The following is a 23,354-nucleotide window of genomic DNA, read 5'->3' on the forward strand; positions in this document are numbered from 1 at the left end:
GCCACAATAACCAGACTTTGATTGGCCAACATAATCAGGTGATAATGTGTTTGTGAAGTGACAGAGAACCACGTTTGAACATTATTTGATCCTCTGATGTCTAAACGTCTGCTGTATCCTAGGGTACAGTGTAGGGTTGCTTATTACAATGTCAGAGTCAAAATAAAACAGCATTTTAATCAAAAAATTGTGTATTTCCTAGAAAATAGTACCAGGAAAATATTGAATAATAGACAAAAATCGTGTATAAATCAGTAAAAACCGGCTTTAATAAAAAGCATTAATTTGGACAACAGTATGACTCCAGTGACCCTGAAGATGAGTCCACAGTACAGCAAGTGACAGGAACATCAGCTTTGATTGGGGCAAATTTGTAAAATATGTAGATAGTGAATTTGTCCAATGACAAAAAACTACAACAGAATCTTCCACATGAATGCACATGTACAGTTGTGATTCATCTAAAAACAGATAATGGGTTTTCACAGGCTTTGGTATAATTTACCTGAAATATATATTTCAAAGTACTTACTACTTTAAATTTAATTTTATGTCCTTTGTATCAAAATTGGCCCATAGAAATGTGGTTCATCTGAAAACAGTTTCAGGACAGTAAGTCTAGATAACTGATAAGACATTATAATATATGTATATTAGGAAGTGAAGGCAAATTACTTAAAAACATGTTTTTAAAAGCAGACTACATGTAAATGACTTTACTTTTTTCCTGTTTTAGTTTCTTAAATATTAAGTTAATCAACTGTAAAAGCTGTAGTTTATCTTACTGTTGCCTCTAATATTTTTCCTTGGAGAAATAAGATGTTTATTTTATACCCAACTACATTTTATTAAACATTCCATAGAAGACTTAACTGTGTAAAAGATAGTTAGAGACATAGGTGACAGCGTTGTCTTAAACAATTGAGATCAAAGCCAATTAAAACAAACAGCTGTCCTATTCAGTTGTATGTGGAAATGTAATGTATTGGTCATCCTAATTACCTGTTCTTGCAAGACATACAATACATACCCATTAATTAAAGAAGACACTTTGATTTCTGTAGAACACAGGGTATCCTAACAGGATATCAGTGATTGTGAAATTCACCTATATGGGTATAAAACACTAGTGATATACAGGGTGAAAGTAGTATACATGTGTTATGTATGTGTTACGGTCCCTGTATCTTTAAGGGATAGGTTAGAGAGGATACCGACCATGTGCTTGCAGCAGTTCTGTTGTTGGTGTGTAACAATATTGGACGTTATTATTTTATTATTTTATGTGGCTCTTTGGAAAAGGATGGAACCCCATTGAAGGACTGGGATCCCTGCTTTTGGACCTTCAGTGGCACTCAACGAGCTCTGGACTCACAAACCCAGAGGAAGAAAACGTTTTTATATTATCCAACTCAGCACTAAGTACAGCAGATAATGCAGAGATCCCATTTCTCATACTCGGAAACCAATACTCGTATGAATACTTGCACTTGGATTTACCTCGATGACTTAACCAGAAGTGTGCACAGCTAAAACTGGATGTGCCATTGAAATGCATCTCTGGACCAGATTTTCACTCATTAAGTGACCATCCAGTGGTTTAATATTCATTTAGCATTCCTTTTTTCATTCTGAAGTCCTAATGTGTTATTTTCGTTCTTGTTGTGCAAGATTTCCATTACACGAGAGTAGATGTTAAAACTTCATGCTGATTTGAACTCGGCTCTCGCCAAGATAAGCACCAACTAAGACGTAGCTTTACAGTAAACTAATGTGATCCATATGTGTCTCCCTCCATTTACGTTTCCTTCCATATGATGATGTAGATATCCTTCTGTCTGGTGTTAATGGCTGAAGTGTAATGCTGGCTCCAGGGATCAGCTTATTTTGCCTCCCTGGCGCATCAGCACACACAACGGCTGCGATGCTGGCTCCGGGGATCAACCACAGTGCGGCCTCCCCAGCGCATCAGCATCAGCATGACAACCGTCTGGACTGATTTATATTCGAGGAGCCTAATTTACCTCCTGAGTTTAAACTGTGTAGCACTATGTTTGATACCAGCATAGCGGTCACACTTTATTTGATTGTTAATTTTATTTGTTGTCTCAGTAGAGGCAAATGTCCACAACAAAAAGATGATTTATGTGTATTTTTATAGCAATTTGTGCTTAATAACATGAGATGTCTGTGATGGGGTGGCGATTAATATACACAGTTGGAGACCCCATAGACGAGATTGCAAATCTGTAAGATGTATTCATTATTATTTATTTACTAGTTATGTTTCGGATTATTGTTATGGGGGGGGGGGGGGGGGGGAGCATATGAGGCGCCGTTAGGGACATAATTCACCGTGATATTCGCATACACTCTATACTGAGATGCATACACTATATAATGAGATTCATACACTCTATAATGAGATGCATACACTCTATACTGAGATTCATACACTCTATACTGAGATTCATACACTCTGAGATACTTCCGTATACACTGAGATCGGTCATCAGTCACGTGCCCGGTAAGGTCCACACCCATTTAGCTGAGCTCACACATGTCAAATGCCGTTTTGAAGATTTAGCGTGAGATGTAGGGCTGTTTTTTATTTATTTTATTGTCTAGCAATATATTAGTTAATGTTGTATTTAATTTGCACCGTATATTATTTTGTATATTCCACTGGCTTTTTTTTTTTTTTTAAGATGTTTTTGAATCTCCTTGCTCTTCATGAAAATGTCTGTCTGCTGGTCTCAGGGGTAACAAGAAAAACTAAACAAAAAAACACTCGGTAAGTGGCTTAATACTACGATTACTACTACTAGCCTAATAAAAAGCTACATTTTATATCCCAAACATTTGGAGTTTGGAGTTCACCAGTAGAAGTTTAACGCCTTTTTATATATACTACCGCATGTTTTCAACAAGTTCTGTGTAACATTGTTTAGAAGGTTGTGGTGGATTTTCAGTGTTGGTTTATACCAGGAGAAAATAAAAGTTTAAGAGTATATTAATTTACAAAAGAGATATTCAAAAGCACTAATTGAGGCCACCATACTGGGCGTTTTTGTTTTTGTCGGCGAATAGAGAAGTGCACTATTTGAACTTGTCGCCGACAACCAACGATTTGTCCCATGTAATGGTGGCTCTCTTTAATTTAGTTATAATTTGTTAGTTGGTATTTGACCCTACTTAAAGTATGCTTTAGTATTTAGATTAGCCTGTACAACGAATAGCCACCCTTACGAAAAAATCCTATGGTTTTTCTATGGTAACCATGGTAACTATGTTTATATCCTGGTACCATGGTTTGTCTGTAGTTACTAAGCGCAGTACCGCTCCTGAGAGTCTGTTCCGTGTATTGAATTAGACTGCACTACTACTATAGATGTAACGTAGAATAGTAAGTTAACATACAATAATCTAAATGCATAAAATGTTTTTTGTTTGTTTTTTTAATGTGCTGCATATTAATCTTTATATAAGTGACCCTTAACCGGTGATGATAATTATTGATAATCTCAAAAGGTAGTGTAAAATGGTAACAAAGCATAAAGCGTATATAAGTAATTGTCATTTCCTGACAGTAAAGCATTTTCATTAAGTTCCGTTCTAGTTAACATCAGCTCTAGTTAATATCTAGGTAATATCAGTTTCTTTCTAGTTAATATCCGCTAATTAGGGGTCTACTCAATTCGCGATTTCGCGGAAATCGTGAAATACAGGATTGTCCGCGAAATTAACCTTAAAAGTATTATTCAAAATAAGATGTGAATTACTGATAAAATAGTTTGTTTTAAAACTTCTCTGAGGTCACTGCGATGCAAAAGCAATTTACTTCCTTCTTTATGTGGCCATGTGATAATTAAATCCAATCACTGGCTTGCGGAATCAGTGTCGTCTACTTTGTATGATATAACGTTACAGTACATGCGACATCAGTTTGGTTGAGCTCTAAAACATATCGAAGGCGGCATTACTTAAAATAACCGGACTATGACGGACAAATCGAAAAAATCTAAATAAATTTCAGCTCAGGAGCGGGTAAAACAGTTCCAGACAGGAACCTTACATGCAGACGGCGGTAAATTGTTTTGTTCATCTTGCAATGTGACTATAGATTTTTCAAGAAAAAACACGATCGATCGACATATTGCTTCAGAATCGCATATCAAACGTAAATCTACTGCAGAAGTTACTGCCCAAAATAAAAGCAAGCGACAGTGGCATCAATGTTTAAAAGAGCAACTGAAAGCAGTTCAGCAAGAAGAGAAGCAACGTTTGAGCTAGTGGAGGCCTTCACTGCTGCCAACATACCTTTAGAAAAAATGGATAATCCGAAACTAAGGGAGTACTTCAACAAACGTAGCAAACGCTGGAAGTTTTCCGTGTGCAAACAAACTTCGCCAGGATTATTTACCAGAATTAATTGCTTTGCACGTTGTCTGTTAAATCTGCACTAGCGGAATGCGATTCAGTTTCAATTGTAGCCGACGAAGCAACAGACGCACAGGATAACTATATACTCCACACTTTATTTGTACCTGGCAGCTGGAACGACAACGACCTGACCGTGTTTTTAACAGAGCCTGTTCAGCTTGAGTCTGTAAATTACTCAACTGTAGCGCAAGCCACAGTAAAGACTGTTGTAAACTATGGCTTAGAATTCAACAAGGTCTCTGCATTTATCTCTGACAATACGATGTACATGAATAAAGCTTTTTCTGATGTGCTGCATGGAATGATGCCGAATGCAATTCACCTGACCTGCAATGCACATATTCTTTCCTTGGCTAGTGATGTCTGGCGTACAAGTTTCCCAGATGTGGATATCCTGGTTTCTTCTTTAAAAAAAAACATTTAAACATTGTCCAAGTCGTAAATTATGATACTGGGAGTCAATTGCCAATCAAAGTGACAGAGTACCTGAAGCAGTGTCGCTTTCACCAGAACCAGTGATTACGAGGTGGAATTCGTGATTTAATGCAGTGAGTTACCATGCAAAGAATATACAGTACTACTAGCAATTTGTTTGTGACGAGCTTGAAATCACACCAGTCTTTGCTTAAAATCCATGATCTTTTAAAACAAAGTGACATTGCTGACCAAGTGAAATTTGTGGCTGAAAATGCAAGCAGGTTCGTGCAGCTTCTGACTTGGTTTGAAAGTCGGAAGGTTTCTATCCACCAAGCATACAACAAAGTGATTGATCTGATAAGCTGGGTCGAGGATATGGCATCGCAACAACTTTCAGGCTGCCAAGCCGAAAACCGCCGCAGACAACAAGTGTTCCAGTCAATCGCAGCAAAGTTAAATCAGTACTACAAGTACGACCAGTTAAAGCCACCTCAATTTAAACAGCCTGCTGCCTACTTTTTAAACGCTGTTCGCATTTTTGACCCAAGTCAGGCATCTTTTCTGTGTTTTGACACCAATCTACTTAAAGCAATACCTGGATGGCAGAAAGAGCATGACTACGAACGTGCTGCGTACTTGAAGTATGTCAAAGAATTGCAGATGCCAGTAAAAGTGACTGAGCTTTGGGACTCGCTTTCCAACCACTTTCCATGTCTCTACAAGTTGGCAAAACGCTGCCTTACAATTCCGGTGAATTCAGTGGATGCCGAACGTGCCATATCAATGTATGGTCAAGTATTCACACCCCAGAGACAGAGGATGTCAGCTGCAACTGCTGGTGGATGCTGCATGCTGACATTTAACAAATAAGACGTCGCGTTTTATGAAGGTAAGCATACATGTGTATTCCTGAGCTTTGGAGGGAATATATATATATATATATATAGTATACATTGCTTTCTATATTGTATAAATATAGCCGTGAAATATCCGCGAATTTTGCTATTTATGCCGTGATAGACCCGCGAAAAATAAAAAAATTCTCCGCGATTTAAGTAGACCCCTTCCGCTAATGTCATGAAGGAAACGGTTAATATACATTAAATGTACAATAACTATACTTAGGATAACTGTTCATTGCAAATGTCCTTCTAGAGTCACCAATAATATTGGTATTATCTATTTATATACCCCCCTTCCGTTATAGCGCTCAGAGAAGGTTGAATGAAGCAGGTCGAATGGTTGCAGTGTCCTTGGTTCATGGTGGTCCTGGCCCTGGATTTTTCTCTCAGGTTCTTTTTGGCTCCTTAGTCTATGGACCTGAATCTGTGGCACCAAAACTAGAGGATGTAGCAGACTTTGAAGTGGCTCACAAAATCCAACAGGTATAAATGAATCGTGCCACTATTTAGACTCATCCTGGAGTAGTGCTTCTCAATCCTGTCCTGGGGACCCCCTGTCCTGCTGGTTTTTGTTCCAACCGAGCTCTCGATTACTTAATTGAACTAATATGCCTAATAAGAATTTTTTCATTATTGTAAATGGTTCGAGATTTCACGTTAAATATAAAATTATATTATAATAAACTTGAATTCTCCAACTTTTTGTAAGCTAAACTGTTTAAAAAGTAAAATAAAGGAAATTATTAGTTTCATTAAGGTTCAATTATGTAATTGAGAGCAGCTTGGTTGAAACAAACACCAGCAGGACAGTGGATCCCCAGGACCAGGATTGAGAACCACTGTCCTAGATGACCCCTTTGTCTGCTGGTTTGCGTTGGAACTGAGTTCTTATTACTTGAACCCTGTATTGAACTAATAATCATCTTATTTCAACATTTTCAGCTCTTAAACAGGTGGAGATAGCTCAGATAAGTGTTCAAATAAGTAGCTGACAGTTGGAATGAAAACCAGCAGACACAGGGCTCCAGGACCAGGGTTAACAATTACTCATCTGTAGTATGTTCATATTTTTAATTCAATTTATTTTGTTCATATAGCATTGAATCAGAGCATTGTGTCATAAAAGTAGTAAATTCATGCCCTGATGTTTACTCCAATGGTGAAAAAGAAAAAACGGGGGTAGGCAAACTTTGGCACTTTCATTTTATTCCATTGTGTTTGAACTACGCTTAGGCCTAATTAGTGATGTTCTGTTCTGCAACAAGGATAATTGAGTAATAAGGGTCAATTAAGAACATTTACTTGTTGTTGAATCAAAGTCCTGAAGTGGTTGCCTACCCCTGACCTAAATCATTTAACATTGTCCTTTGTTAAATTGTTATGATGTTATTATGTTTATTATGAATGTGTAGTTTTGCAATGTAAAAAGGTAATGTACTGCATAGAGATTCATGTTTTGTTTGCTTTTAAGCAGTGATCTTAACTGAGGTTAACCAACTTTATTTGCAGAAAACGAGGCATCAGTGACAATGGAATTGATTCTAGCATTTGCAACAGGGGCAGACAGCATTCCTCCATGTGGATTCTCTCCTGTACCAACAACTGAATTTCTCCATCAAACTGAAACAATGCAACCAGGGGTACTACCAGTTGCAAACACATGCATAAACTGTCTAAAGCTACCCATCCATCAGACATATGAAGAATTTAATTTTTTTGTCTGAAACACTCAAGGTTTTGGACAAGAATAACGTGTGATCACAAACATAAAACTGGTAATGCTTATTGGTGTTTGCTTCCTTTGTTTTTAAAAAGTATATTGTTTTATGTAAAATGATAAATGAAAGTAAAAGTGGCCATTGCAATTTACTTAAATTGTATGGTTGGCTATTTGCTAACAACAAATTGAATGCACACATGTCGGCATTAAAGACATTTTCAGGACCTGAAAATGTCTTTAATGCTGATATGTGTGCATTCGTTTTACATATACGAGTATACTTTTTTGACTGGGTGTAGGAAATCAAGTTGAAATGTTTTCCTTTGTTAAAGAACACTGATTTATTTTCGTAAAATACATAGGCCTAGATTTAATCAAACTCCAGCCTACCCACAGGTTGCAAAATATAAATGTAGTATTTGATGGTGAATGAGAACAAGTAAGGAGCCCCTGGCACAAAGAAAACCAACAAGTACTGGGTTTGTATATTTTGATTTATGGGTGGCTTAAATTCTTCATTTGTTTCAGGACTTTTATATAATTTATTTTACACATAACTGTTTATGAAAGAAAAAAATATATCCTGGATATTTCCAGCAGATTCTTTCATTTTGCTGTTTGATTATTGTATAGTAACAAAGTTGAACAAAAGCTCAAATCCTAATGGAAATGGAGAAGACAGGTTCCACCTTTCTAGAACTATTTCTGCATTGTTATAATTGCAGCACAGATCATTCTGTGACATTTATTTGTTGTTTTCAATTAAAAAGAAGGACCTTCCTACTCCAAATATTATTTGAATAACATGTACAACCATGGTGCATTACAAATACTTTTGCTTCTTAGGACAGCTTAAAGAAATGGAAAATGTAGAGATTGCATTTTAGTATTCTGATGTTAACATTAAGTAGACAATGTTATGTATTACATAGTCAGAGGAGGAAAAAAGAAGATAAGCCTTATTCTGTCACAGGACTAGGGTTGAGAAACACTTGAAAGCAGGGGCCTTAATCTAGGTAGCTTTATTACTGGAAGAAGTGTTCACAACCAAAGAATTGAAAGTTTATGGGTAGAACTCAATAGAGTAGTTATTGCACGCTACTGCAATCTCTTCCAGTTTGTGGATCAGCAGAACATTGTTAATCAGTGGAACCACCATGGGCTCTCAACACAAAATCACTATTCTCCTCTACAGCTTTGGCATTTAGGAATTATTAATCATATTGTCTCAATGTAGTGTAGTGTTGACCAGTATTTCTTTACCCTGGGCCTGGAGTACCCCTCTGCTGGTTTTTGTTCCAACCAAGCTCTCAATTACTTAATAGAACCCTAATTTGAACTCATAATTTGTCTAATCGGTGCTTTTGAATTATTTTTATCTCCTAAAGAGTTGGTATTTCTCAAGTTATGTATAAAATTATATTATTAAGTAACTTGAAATATTCAATGCTTTATCTGCAAAACCATTTAAAATGTCTAATTAAGAAAACTGTTCATTCAATTGAGGGTTCAATTAAGTAACTGAGAGCAGCTCAGTTGGAATGAAAGCCAGCAACCACAGGGGTACTCCAGGACCGGGGTTGAGAAACCCTGGTGTTGACTACTAATTCAACAGCACAATTAATAATGTGTGTTAAGATTTCTATATAAAAGGGCTCCATTGTGAATGTGTAAGTAGGAGGAGGAAAGAGTTAATAAAGTTGTTTAAATTGCATTATTATTATTTATTTCTTAACAGACACCCTTAGCCAGGGCAACTTACAATTGTTACAAGATATCACATTATTTTTACATACAATTACATTATTTTTTTCACATTATTTTTACATACAATTACCCATTTATACAGTTCGGTTAGGTAAAGCAATCTAGGTAAAGTACCTTGCTCAAGGGTACAACAGTAGTGTCCCCAACCTGGGATTGAACCCACGACCCTCCGGTCAAGAGTCCGGAGCCCTAACCACTACTCCACACTGCAGAGGTCTGTGGGTGATTTACTTTCAGCAGTATCTCAATGTAAATAGAGATACAGTATAATACTCACCACAGCTGGTTTGGCATAACATGTTGTAAACACGCCTGCTTATTGCTCGCCTCCTTCGGAAAGCCCTGCCAACTGGATCAAGGTGTTGAAGAGACTGACGTATGCTCCAACTTTGGACACGGAGACCACGAGATGTTAGACTGCTGATTACATAAATTTCCCCTGCATTAGGCGTTTGGGACAATATCTCGGAGTCAACACTAGCTAACTGATAATCAGAAACCACAGAAAATTCATGTGGTTCAATAACAGTTCTTAGTCTATGACGATAAAGTGTTCTTCTGCTAATTCCAAAACATCTGGCAATGTTTTGCCAACTCAGTCCTAAAGACACAATAGTTTATTTGTTCTGCTGATATTTCAAATCTTGGTCTTCCACGTCCTCCAGATCGATGTGTTAATAGGACACAAGGACTATGGCAGGAAACTCTTTGAGTTGTTAAAGACAGGTAGTTACTATGCAATTGCAACATTGAACTGTACATATTTTCCAAAAGTGTAAGCAGCTCTTGTATGCCAGAACCATCATGTTCAGAGCACACATACAAAATTGCACTGATAACTTGTAAATGATCCTCCAGGTTCCTGTATGTATGCTGGTGGAAGATGAAGTCACTGGTAAATTTGTACCGACATATACCCCCCAGGCACATTCTCACGTCCATAAAATATTCAATAATATCCTCATTGTTGGATTGAACTAAAGGTACAGTATAGCAGAACTTAACACAAAAATACAAATCAATTCAAGAAACTTCATATTTGAAACAAACACACCTCTGCTTTTTCCTGTAATCTTCAAAATGACAGATGTACAGCAAGCAGCTTTCAATAATATGGGTGGAGAATACAACTGTGTCTCAGTATAGCATATCTCAGTATATAGTGCATCTCAAAAAAAAGCCAGTGGAATATATGAAATAATATACGGTGCAAGTTAAATACAACATTAAATAATATATTGCCAGACAATAATTTAAATAGATTTTGAAAGAAATAAAAAAACAGCCCTACATCTCACGCTAAATCTTTAAAACGGCGTTTGACATGTTTGAGCTCAGCTAAATGGGTGTGGACCTTACCGGGCACGTGACTGATGACCGATCTCAGTGTATACGAAAGTGAAAATCTCAGTGTATACGGAAGTATCTCAGTATAGAGTTTTGCAACCTCAAAAATGCACAAACACACATTTTCCAAAAAGGCTGGAAAGTGATATTTGATGTATAAAAAAAAACTGTCTTAAAAGTTCAAAATAGACAATAGTAAGTGCATGCAAAGTAATTTAAAAACAGAGTTTTACAGGCATCTGGCTTATTCAGTGTTATCTGTGTGTACTGCTTTACACCATTAAATGATAACAAACTGGATCTCAACAAGAACCATGAAGAAAATACCCCAATGGAAAATGCCTCCTTAAAAATATGTATTTATATTTTTATAGTGCTAAACATTTTTTTTTTGGTTTACCTAAAACAAGTAAAGGGAGACAAAATTTCAAGACACCATAGCCCAGGACAATATATTTTCTGTATGTACATCAGAGACATCTCAACAAAAACAACTAAAGACACAGCAAGAAAAAAAACAGCAAAAAACAGCAAGAAAAAAATATATCTTCAGCAGCGCGCCTCTGAAACTGTAATGAAGGACTTATAGTTCAAAGACTGCTGTGCTGATGGTCTCTCTTCCTTCCCTCTCAGATTCGTTCTATATCTCTAGACTCGAAACTGACAGTTGTCACTGCCATATTGGAGCCAGGAACTGATTCAATGCAAAGGGAAGCAGAACTTTGTGGAAGCCTGCCCTCTCTCCAGTCACACTGCCTCAAAAGCTTCAGCCTTAATTCCAGTTCAGCTAAATAATGATACAGGGGGACATATATATATATATATATATATATATATATATATATATATATATATATATATATATCCAGCCCACTTCTCGTCATCCTTGGAGAAATCATATTTTAATTACAGAGGTCACAATGAAGAATCATCTATTGGGAGTACCCTGATGTAGTAAACGTGCAATATAAAGAAGTCTAAAATTAGGCCATGGAATTTCACACTTGAGCTAGCAAACTCTGCTCACTGCAATGTTTTTGGAGATATATAACTGAAATTTCCGCACAGGCAGTTTTATCACCTTTCCTCATCATTCCAAACCTAGTCTCTTTTTGTGCTTGGCACTGACTTTATGTAATGCACCAGGCTGGTAATTGACATGAACATCTTTTATTGCCTTTAGAGATGGTTCATCCCCCCAAACCACAGAATGCTCAGCCAATCTGTGAAACCAGAAAATAATGAAGATCTGGAAACTAAAGAATGTGAGATTCAGAAGTTTGTCGTTCTTCCTGGAATATGCTAGTCTAGTCCTACAACAGTGGATAGAGTATCCAGCTCTGACCTCACCTGACAAACAGGAGGTTTTACCACAAGTTTTTGAGTCATTCTAAACACTGGATGACTTGGACATACTGATATTCCTAACCCAGGACTTCCTGTGCCATTCAGAGGATCTGTCAAAGTAGAAAGATTCTGATCCTGAGAACAAATGGAGGAAAATGTTATGCAAATTCCAAGGGTGTCAAGTATTCCTTTAATATAAAAAGAACTCAAACACAACCAAACTGCTTAACTAAACACAGCATATGAAAGAGCTATCCCCCATTATCATAGAACAGCTTAACTCTGCATTACAGAAGGACATATAAGTGAAAACAGCTTGTTGAGGGCTCCATTCAATAAAAATGCATGCCAATGCTGCTGTTTGGAAACCATTATTTTCAGATACCAAAAGGATTCCACACGTTTATTAACAAACAAAAAACACATGAACAAATAAACAGGCACAAGGGCCAAAACAAAGGTTAAACAAAAACAATTTGGCTGTTAGGCTGGGCATGCACCTTAACTGACCATTTATAAACACACTGCTCATAAACACTCCCCAGCACTCCTCTCAAACACCAGCTCCGAAACAAATGATTTTCACTACCTTATATCCCATATGGCTGGAGCCTAATTAACCATCAGTCATTCACTTAAGGCTCTAGCCACATGATCACATGTATTATGGCAGGTAGGATTTTAACCCCCTCCCTGCCAACCCTACATATATACACCACACACACACAATTTACATTTAGGGCTTTTACCCTGCCATAGATTGCACTAATTCAATACAATGCATGGTTCATCTCTCACTGGCAGAGGTATGCCATGACAAATCCAATGTATGTTATTTTTCAGTGATAGCTGTTAGTCATGTCTGGTTTAGCAACAGAGGACAGCAGTTGTTATGAGCAATAGTGGCCCTATGGTGGTTTAAATGTAATTTAAATCTAGCAAATAATTGAATTTCAAATTATGCAGCTTTATACATTGTTAGGGCTGTGCCAAGCAATGAGTACAAACAAATGTTCGTAACAAGTGAGGTAATTTTCCGAGTAAGAGTAATACACAAGACATTTTGCTATGTCTGGTTATTAGAGGATATATTTGTTTGTTTGTTTGTTTTCTTTTTTTTTTTTAAATGCATTGAATAAGATCCTGGCTCCAACACAGTGACGACTGTCAATCCAACTGTACTTTTTGGGGGACATTACTATTTATCTGTCTTTGCCTAGACATGGGATAAAATGTCTTGCATTTTGTTAAAAGAAAAGCAATAGTACTATATATCCATCCTGTAAGGCAGTGGTTCTCAACCTTTTTTTAGGGAAGGCACACCCGGGCACTTGAAATTATTCTGAGGCACACCACATTATATAATCTGGCACTTAAAATTATTCTGAGGCACACCACATTATATAATCTTAAAACTGTAGTTTAAGTACATATAGTATTGCTTTTTATATTACTAATTGTACATAGGCAATCAGTGCCCTATGGGCACTGCATTCCCAACGGGCAAATCATTACTGCCAAAAATAATTAAAAAATACCATTATAAACTTATCGGTGCAATTGCAACGGACAATCTGAATCAGATTGGTGATTGAGGTTTAAACTGGATTTAAACCTCAGTTTTAAACTTCAGATTGTCTGTTGCAATCGCACCATCATGTTTCAGGATAAACAATGTATCCATGTTTTTGACTAAAGACATGGACTAAAATGTAACAAATGACAATCTTAAACATTGCAATGAGCACTCCTATTCAAATCGAGAACAAAACACTTAGTATAAAACAAACAACTGATTTAAGCTAATATAGCATTGAGTTCATTTTAAGTTATTAATCAAACTATTAATTCAAATAAAAGCTAGTTGAAACTCTTCAATGTATGTTGCTAATTAGACATTATAAAAGCCAAGAAAAAAACATGTCAGAATGCTCAAAACTGAAAGCATTGTCCTTAACACGGTAAACATCCAAACATCCATCCATATATATAGGATGGGTAATAGCAGGGAGGGGGTTAATAGCCTCCCTGCAGGAAAAACATGTGCGTATGCACAATATTGTAATTGTTTTATTGTTTGTTATCCCCTGCACCCGGTGGTGATTAAAAATTAGAACCAAGTGCAGGGTATTTAAGATGTGCAGCCTGTCTGTACGGGCCTGCTAAGTAGAAGGTGGCGGAAAGGTGCGCTGTCTCCGAGTAGCCATATTTATAGTAAGTACTGTGTTAAGCCTGTGTGGTTTTGTGTTTGTGTGACAGGTAAACGGCTTAGCCGTCCTGCAAGCTAGTCAGGGACTTAACTGTGTAGTCAGCGTCCAAAACGGAGTTAGGTATTTGTTTCTGTTTTGTTTGTTTGTTGTTGTTAATTTAAAAAAATAGCGCAATCGCGCAGAAAAATCCATTCCTGTGTGTGTTGGGTCGTGTTTTTAAAGGGACAACGAACCTGTGTTTGTGCAATCTTTTACAATATATATATTTATATATATATATATATATATATATATATATATATATATATATATATATATATATAATAAATTATTTAAATGAAAAACCGTTTATCAACAATAAAATTGAAAACAAAAATTAAAAACAAATGGTTGACAAAAGTGTTGTGCGTGCTGCTATTCATACTCTGTTATGAAAGGCAAAAAAGAGGTGTTTAATCCTTGGGGGAATCGTTGACAGTGACACTCAGAGTTCTTGTTCCACAGATCGCAGCCGCTCTCTTTGTTTGTTCTTGATGTAAGTAAGGCTTGAAAAACTTAACTCACACATGTAAGTTGTCGAAAATGGCAACAGAATTCAGGCAGCAAGACTTGAAAGGTCGGGAATACTCATTTCCGACCCTCAACCAGAAGGAGTCCCGCGGCATGTCGTCATACTGCATCCTTAAAGTGTGATCCATCCTCAATTCAGCGAGCGGATCTAAAGCAGCCATGGACACGTTGTTTGCATTTTTCAATGCAGTTGAACCCCAGGGGTATCGGACCCAGTCAAAATCATCAGTATTCATTCCCGGAAAGTAAATGTTGATTTTCTCCTCCAGAATCTCCAAGTGTTCTGACACACTTTTGAGAAGGCTGCAGTCACCGGCTTCTGCACTATTTGCCAGGGGGAACATTTCCATTGTGCCTTCCGATACTTTTGTACACCTAAAGCCATTAATTTTATCTGTGCTGGAGAGAATATTCTCATTTCTGCCTTGCATTTTCTTGTTCAATTCATTAAGATGGCTAAATACATCAGCGAGGTATGCAAGCTTTGCGCACCATGCCACATCTGCAAATAAATCAGCGTACACCGATTTCTCTAAAGCTAAGAGCATTTTGACCTCCTCTCTCAGCTCATGTAAGCATGAAAGCACCTTTCCACGTGAGAGCCAGCGTACCTCTGTGTGTAACAACAAACTCTGGTGTTCTGCTTCAGTTTCTTTACACTTTACACATAGCCTTATGTTTTGCACACAAAGAACACATTGTTTTATTATACATAAAACGGTGTACCATTTTTAAAGAAAAGTAATAGTACATCATCCTGTAAGAGGACACAGCTTTTTATCTTAACAAAGGTAAGCTATATTTTGAGTTGCTTGCTTAAAAAAAGCATTTTTTTTTCTTATGATGTTACACACTATTTGTTTTTTAATTATTATTATACTACAGAGTTCTCAGATATACTGCTGGGTTTACAATTGGGAACTATAGGGATGTGGGAGTGGAGTGCTGGTCCCAGGCGTTAGAACAAGGATAATACAGAGATGGGTACTTGCTGCTGAAGATGAAGGACACAGACTTGGCAATATCAGCTACGGGTACCAGAACTAAGTAACAGGGCTTATGTTCTGTTGCCCAACTCCCTGAGTAAATATCTCAATTCTTGAATTGTACTAACATTCTTCTTATTATTTTATCCCTAGCTCAGGTTTATTGATTTTTCTAGTACTTTGGAATATGTCCATAGGGACTATATGTTGATCCAGAGCTCACTGCTCGGCTTGACTGTGTGTCTACAGCATAAAAGTGGTTTTAGAGTGAATTACAGCAATCCAAGAGAACTGCTTTATGTTTACCTTTTGTTTTTACTCTTTAGTTTCAAACCCTACTGTATAAGCAGTTTGTTACCCGTTTTCAGAGATTGCATAGGAAAGATTTTTTATACTATTTTTTGGATTATATCTTCTCATTTGTTGTCATATTTAGTGTATATAGTGGGCAAATGAATGTAAAAGCCTTCCCAAATTACAGACTCATAAACAGCTAATATACACTACCTTAAAAGAAACCCAAGAATACTATAACTATCAAATTAAAAAATATGTTACTGTTGTGACAAATTAGGGAATTTATTGAATTAATATTAATTCACCTCATTTTGCTTCAGCAACCCCTACTGGTTAGAGTCACGATGTGGCCAGAGGGTAACATGACTGGGCCTCGCTTCCAGTCTTCAGAAGGTTATTTGGGTTTTGACTGCTTTTCATGTCAGAGAACATTAAAAAAAACTGAACGTATAATTTTGTATAAATATTCGTGATAAGAAAATTAATATGGAAATATTGTTTATGTGTACTGTTTTGCATGTATGACAATAACACAACTAAAGCCTTAGCCAGATACATTTTACTGTATTTTATATAGTTCTTCCTTTAAAAAAAACACAGGCAAATAGTTACAGGTGTTAAAGGTGATTGTAGTTACAAAATATTTCCATAAATGTTGCACGCCATGCACATTTAAGCACTATAGTTAGAAAATGTGTACTTTTAAAGTAATTTATAATTTTGATTATGTTTTAGCACACATATAAATTAAATTTTACATGATGTCTGGAAATACACAACTGTAGGTTAAAAAAAAATCTGTTTGCAGATGTTGCATTTTGATAGTCTTGCACTTTGATAGTCTTGCACTTTCATGGTCCTTTCACTTGGAGGATGAACTGTCTTCACCCCTTCTGGGACACCTTTTTTGTTAGTTGCCAACCAACTGCATCTCATAATGACTGATATGCTTTTAAGCCATAAGATGGGTGACCCTGAAGACACGTCTGAGGTGAAATAACCCAAAGAGTGCAAGTGTAACATGTTTCCTGGAAGGGAAAGCAAGAAAACTGAGTACACCACCCACTCGATATATATCGCGGGTGTCGGGGTCTGTGGCAGGGAAAAAGCCCTGCAAGTGTAAATAATGTATTGTGTATATGTATAGTTTAAAAAAAAAAAATGAATTCAAGTGTGTACTAGATATTGCAGGGTTTTGCAGTTGAAAAGTTTTGAATTTAAGTTTGGCAGGGATGGGGTTAAATCCTACTCTGCCATATCCATGTGCGGAATGTGGCTGGTGCTGAATTGACTAATTGATGATCAATTAAGCACAGCCACATGGTATAAAAAAGGATCTGGAAAGCCAGTTCTTTTGTTCTAGTTCCAGCAAGTGTGCAGCCTCACTACTGTGTGGAGAGCCAGGGTGAGTGAACTGTGTAGGGGAGTCATTTAGGGGATAATAATATGCTATACTTAGATATTTAATTATTGAAATAATCATTTGATTAACCTTGACTGAAAAGTTATAGGAACACTAAAACCAGCTTTACTTGTCATAATACCCCTTGTCTATTAAGTAGAGGTGACACAAACTGTCTCTTTAAATACTGCATTAACATTTTATAAAAGTTCTGATGCAGTCTATCTCAGTTGATTCTCTTGAATGCTAGCTATCATATTTTCTTTGAGTTTCTATCTGTCCCTGTGTAACCTGCATACGTCAAGATATCATGTTCTTTCTGTGTGTGTACTGGGATAAAATACTTTCAACTTGGCAATAGTTTTATAATTTTATTGTCCTTATTTCAACCTTAAGACATCTTTGTTTTCTTCTAACCATATCTACAGGCTGCACTCCAACCTTTTCTAATATATTTTTTAGTTCAGCATTTTCAGTAATTTTTATATATATATATATATATATATATATATATATATATATATATATATATATATAAATAAATAGATACTCTGGTTCTCCTGTATCTCAATGAAATTTCTATACTTCCTCACACAAATACATTAGTGCAAGTGGAGAGGAAATGGCTTGTATATTCTTCAAGCAATGTGGTCTTCTGTTTTTGCTGTAAACTGTTTTCGAATGTAACAACAAACATCACCGGCTCTGGAGTAAGGGACTGGAAAAATGTATCATCCTTGCTTAGTCAGCATGAGTGCTCCCCCCATCACATTGACTCATATAAAAAGTGGATGGAAGCCGAGTTACGTCTGAAATGTCATAAAACTGTCGATTACCAAATGAAAATGCTGATTCGCTGATGAAGAAGCAAAGTGGTGGAATGTGTTTGAAAGATTTTTAGCAATCATTCAGTTCTTGGCAGAACACAATCTTGCTTTTCATGGTTCCAGTGACAAACTTTACCAACTGGGCAATGGCAACTTTCTAGGTTTCTGAAACGTCAAAGAAGCAAAATACTTTTCTATAATCTTGGATTGTACACCTGATTTGAGTCACAAAGCGCAAATGTCTGTGACTTTACGATTCGTTACTGTAAGCAACTCTCAAGTTAAAATCAATGAGCACTATTTAAGCTTCCTTCTTGTTGAAGACACAACAGGTAGGGGTCTTACAGAATAATTTCTGCAAGAACTGCAGAGGCTTGGTTTAAACATTGATGACTGTAGAGGTCATGGATATGGCTCCAATGAAAGGAAAGAACCCAGGTGTTCAGCATAGAATCCTGGACCTGAACCCTTTGGCTTTCTATGTTCCTTGTGGATGCCACAGTTGGAATCTTGTCACTGGTCATGCAGCTATGAGCTCCAACAAAGCAGTCACATTTTTGGTGTTTTGCAGAGAATATACACTATATTCTCTGTGTCGACTCACTGCTGCAAATTGTTTACTGACCACGTATCGGGTCTTACGTTGAAACCACTGTCTCAAACACGATGGGAGTGCAGAGTGGAAAGGGTCAAAGTGGTGCGGTTTCAGATTGGAGAGGAGCATGATGCTCTCACCGCTATTGCCAAGAGCAGGGTGCTGACACAGGAGTGTGATATGCTTCATGTCTTGCACAAAAATGCAGGAGTATACATTCCACCTTCTGCCACAGAAATTATCACCAGTGGATGCTTTGCAGCTCATTTTATCACATGGATTTAGTGATGTATTTCCCAATACCTGGATTGTACTCCGAATACTGTTAACAATCCCTGTCAGCGTGGCATCAGGAGAGAGAAGTTACTCCAAACTGAAACTAATAAAAATGTATCTTCGTTCAACTATGAGACAAGAGAGACTGGTTGGACTGTCCATTGAGAATGAAATTGCAGGAGAAATGAGCTACTCTGACCTCATCGACGAGTTCTCCAGCAGGAAAGCTTGTCGAATTGCGATCTGACTCAGGTAACATATATTTTTGAATTATTAATAGACAGCTTTCAGAGCTTTTTGGTCTAGTGAAAAGTTTGCTCCACTTTGTGCAACTTGAAAAAACTTGAGCTTTTTGCAAACTATGTTTAAGTGAAACAAAAATGTAATTTATTTTTTCCAAGCCTATGCTATCTCTTGCTAGATTTGCCCCTTTAAGCTTTTTTTCAGTAAAAATTATTTTCAGTAAATGGGGAGCAAATGTATTTCTGGAGCAAAAAAACATTGAAAATCACCCTATTATTTTAAATTGTTACATGCTGAGATTTTAATTTGGGACAATTTATAAGAGGCTGGAACAAATGTGTAATCAGTCAGCGACCGCTTATTTACAGACACAGATACCACACCCAACAAAAAAGTTCAAAGAAACATAGCTATCATATAAAAAAGGAAGCAGATTAGATAAATAGTGCTTTTTATTAACAGTTTGTATTGACTTATTTATGAGAGTATGTTTGCTGTCCCAATACATAAATTAAACATGTATTAATTGATTAAAATGTTTATGAAATGTGTATTTTTTATATTGCTTTATGTTTAAAATGAAGCACTCAATTTTCATTCGTATACATCAAATATAAAAATAGTCATGATTGTAATGTGGTTGTTGTGACAGTAAAATTAAGAACAACACCACCAATGATTTCATCCCAGCTAAAACCACAGGGGCCGGACCGTGACCAATTCAGACAGAAAGATGAAAAGATCAATAAATGCCAGACCAGTGATTTTAATCAATGACATGGATTGAAAGAACTACCCAAATTACTGCTAGGGTATCATGTCTGGGTTAAACAACCTTTATTCAAAGACACTGTCCTGGGACATGCAGACACCCCATGTTTGTATCTGATTGAAATCAACTGCTGATGTGCACACCTAGCTCTACATTGATGCAGGAACAGCATACTTGTTTTTAGTCAGGGCAAATTTGAAGAAAAAAAAAATGGAAACCATAGTGGAAGACTCAAAGTATAAAGTGCATGAAAACTGGAACAGTCTATTGTTAATGGTCAGGGTCAAAAGAATGTTTATTGAATTGCTTAACACTAGAAGGACCAGAGATATACTCATACCTAGAAGCCCCGCATCAGTCTTTCTGATGGCTGTATTCAAAACACTGTAAATAGTATAACGAAAGGAGAAACAGTTGGATGTAATAGTGTTTTTTTGGGGTTTTTTTTTATTGAGTACGTTACATTAACATCTGAAAAACCGAAGCATAACTGATAACTGATAACTGATGCCTGATATCTGACGACTGACTCGAGGAGGACCGATGCCTGACACAGGAAGGAGTGATACCTGAGGATGTCCTAAAATGGATACCGTACATGTGCTATCACAAGAACTTTGGAGCGAGAAGCACCAAGAATAACAGCCGCATTCCCACAAGACACAAGGCTGTCCATGCTATATATATATACATACACACACGCATATGAACATTTATTTTACAAAACAAGAAAATGTAAGTAAATAAACATCTGAACATACATATTTATAAAACTGAAACGATAGAAATACATTTTTAGCTTTTCAACAGCAATCGGTTTATTATCAGATGCGCAAAAGCAACTGAACAATGTAGTTAAACTTAGGGGAAAACTTAGTTTTACAGACGCGCACAGCACTAGAAGTTATAAAAAAAGTCGAATTTATTTTTCTTGTTTATTGACAAAATGGTATTCCTTTACCTTGAGTAAGATAAGTTTTATTTTTATTGCACTTGCCAACCTGCATTGGTGTCTCTTGCGGCTCTCAGCAGGGTTGCCAGCTTCAGCTGTGGGTACACGCTTGGCAGTTTCTTCTCTGTTCCAAATGCTTCTTGTGAAGTTCCTGTGCTAAATGTAAAATATATTCTCTCCTTGGCAAATTCTTCTCCGTGCATTCTTTGTAAAGTACCGGTACCCAGGATGGCTGCTAGGTCCAATACATTGTAAAACACCTGAACAGACCACCGTCGTGAGCCAGCTTTCACGGAATACTTCCGTGCCATCTGATCCAAACATCAATTTCATATTTTATTGCGTTGTAAATCGCTACGGTCTCTGGTACTTATTTTCATTAGTCCCGATGCTAATTGACTGACCAAAGCAGCGCAGCTGGCAAGCAGGCGCCAGCCTTTCAAAAGGCTGATTGAAAAACAATAGACTGTCAGTCATTCACTCAGGCAGAGAGTAGAGACTAAGAGACTAATCGAATTACAGCTAAACACAAAATAATAAAGTAGAATACCATTCTGTATAATGAAAATACAACTGTTTTATGTGTGGCCGTCAATGTTACTGCTCCCGGGGTTTTTAGGTATAATGTAATATATCTATATCTGCACTCCCATGTTTCATGCTTTGTGAGAATATTTAATACATACGGACAGAAAGGTACACGAACGCACAGCCCCATATGTGTTACACGACTGGAGAAAACTACATTTTAAAACCAAAAACCGCCAAAATGACTGCCGAGGGGATTCTAGTGTTAATACATTTTCTAAAGACAAGCTGAGTCAAGCTCTACGTCTATATTCCAAAAATTATCAGTGCATGTAGTGCTTTAACAAAAAAAAAAAAAAATCTGAAATGTGCAAAAAAGATTTTTGGAAAAAAATCAAGCTCAAGTGGGCTCCCGAGTGGCACATCCAGTAAAAGCACTCGCATGGAGTGCAGGATGCACCCTATAGTCTGGACGTCGTCGGTTCGAGTCCAGGCTATTCCTTTGCCGACCGAGGACGGTAGCTCCCAGGGGGCGGCGCACAATTGGCCAAGCGCAGCCCGGGGGGAGGGAGGGTTAGGTCGGCCAGGGTGTTCTCGGCTCACTGCGCACCAGCGACCCCTGTAGTGTGGTCGGGCGCCTGCGGAATTGCCTGTAAGCTGCCTAGAGCTGCATTGTCCTCTGACGCTGTAGCTCTGGGTGGCTGCATGGTGAGTCTGCAGTGTGAAAAAAAGCGGTCAGCTGACGGCACACGCTTCAGAGAACAGCGTGTGCTCGTCTTCGACGCTCCCGAGTCAGTGTGGGGGTGGTAGCGGTGAGCTGAGCTAAAACAAAAATAATTGGACACTATTAAATTGGGGAGAAAACAACAAAAAAAAACTAATTGGCGACTACTAAATAAAAAAAAAATTTAAAAAATCAAGCTCAAATCCTGAGCAGAGTGCAGTATGGACATGAATAGTCACTCCTAATTATTATTATTATTATTATTATTATTATTATTATTTATTTATTTATTTATTTCTTAGCAGACGCCCTTATCCAGGGCAACTTACAATCGTAAGCAAATACATTTCAAGTGTTACAATACAAGTAATACAATAAGAGCAAGAAATACAATAACTTTTGTTCAAGCAAAGTACGAGTGTGACAAACCACAATTCAATAATACAGCAGATAATAGTGATAGTTACATCAGGATATGATTAAATACAAAATACTACAGGTTAAACACTTGGCAGATTACAGTATTCTGAAGTACAGGATTAAATGCAGAAAAATAGGGGGCAGATAAGAGCAAAATAAAGCACATTTAAATGAAGAGTGATAGTGTCCCAGGATACAAACAGAGGAGAGGAGTTCTACAGGTGCTGTTTGAAGAGGTGAGTCTTAAGGAGGAGCCGGAATGTGGTCAGGGACTGGGCAGTCCTGACATCTGTAGGAAGGTCATTCCACCACTGCGGAGCAAGGGTGGAGAAGGAGCGGGCTCTGGAGGCAGAGGAGCGTAGCGGAGGTAGAGCCAGTCTTCTAGTGCAGGTGGAGCGGAGAGGTCGAGTTGGGGTGTAGGGAGAGATGAGGGGTTGGAGGTAGCTGGGTGCAGTCTGGTCAAGGCATCTGTAGGCTAGTACAAGAGTCTTGAACTGGATGCGAGCGGTGATCGGGAGCCAGTGGAGTCAGCGGAGTAGTGGAGTAGCGTGGGCGAAGCGAGGCAGAGAGAACACCAGGCGGGCAGCAGAGTTCTGGATGAGCTGGAGC

The 23,354-nt window shown here is 37.5% G+C and overlaps 1 long non-coding RNA gene across 2 annotated transcripts; it reads left to right on the top strand.

Moving 5' to 3' along the window:
• Positions 1 to 2,496: 2,496 nt before the first annotated feature.
• On the top strand, positions 2,497 to 9,162 carry LOC131737908 (uncharacterized). Of its 2 annotated transcripts, XR_009329474.1 has the most exons (4): positions 2,497 to 2,527; positions 2,709 to 2,794; positions 6,068 to 6,245; positions 7,272 to 9,162. It is a non-coding gene; the product is annotated as an uncharacterized LOC131737908 (long non-coding RNA). The 2 variants fall into 2 exon arrangements; XR_009329473.1 differs by lacking the exon at positions 2,497 to 2,527 and having other exon boundaries at positions 2,538 to 2,794.
• Positions 9,163 to 23,354: the final 14,192 nt, after the last annotated feature.

This window comes from Acipenser ruthenus, chromosome 9, assembly GCF_902713425.1.
Source record: "Acipenser ruthenus chromosome 9, fAciRut3.2 maternal haplotype, whole genome shotgun sequence".
NCBI classification, from domain to species: domain Eukaryota; kingdom Metazoa; phylum Chordata; class Actinopteri; order Acipenseriformes; family Acipenseridae; genus Acipenser; species Acipenser ruthenus.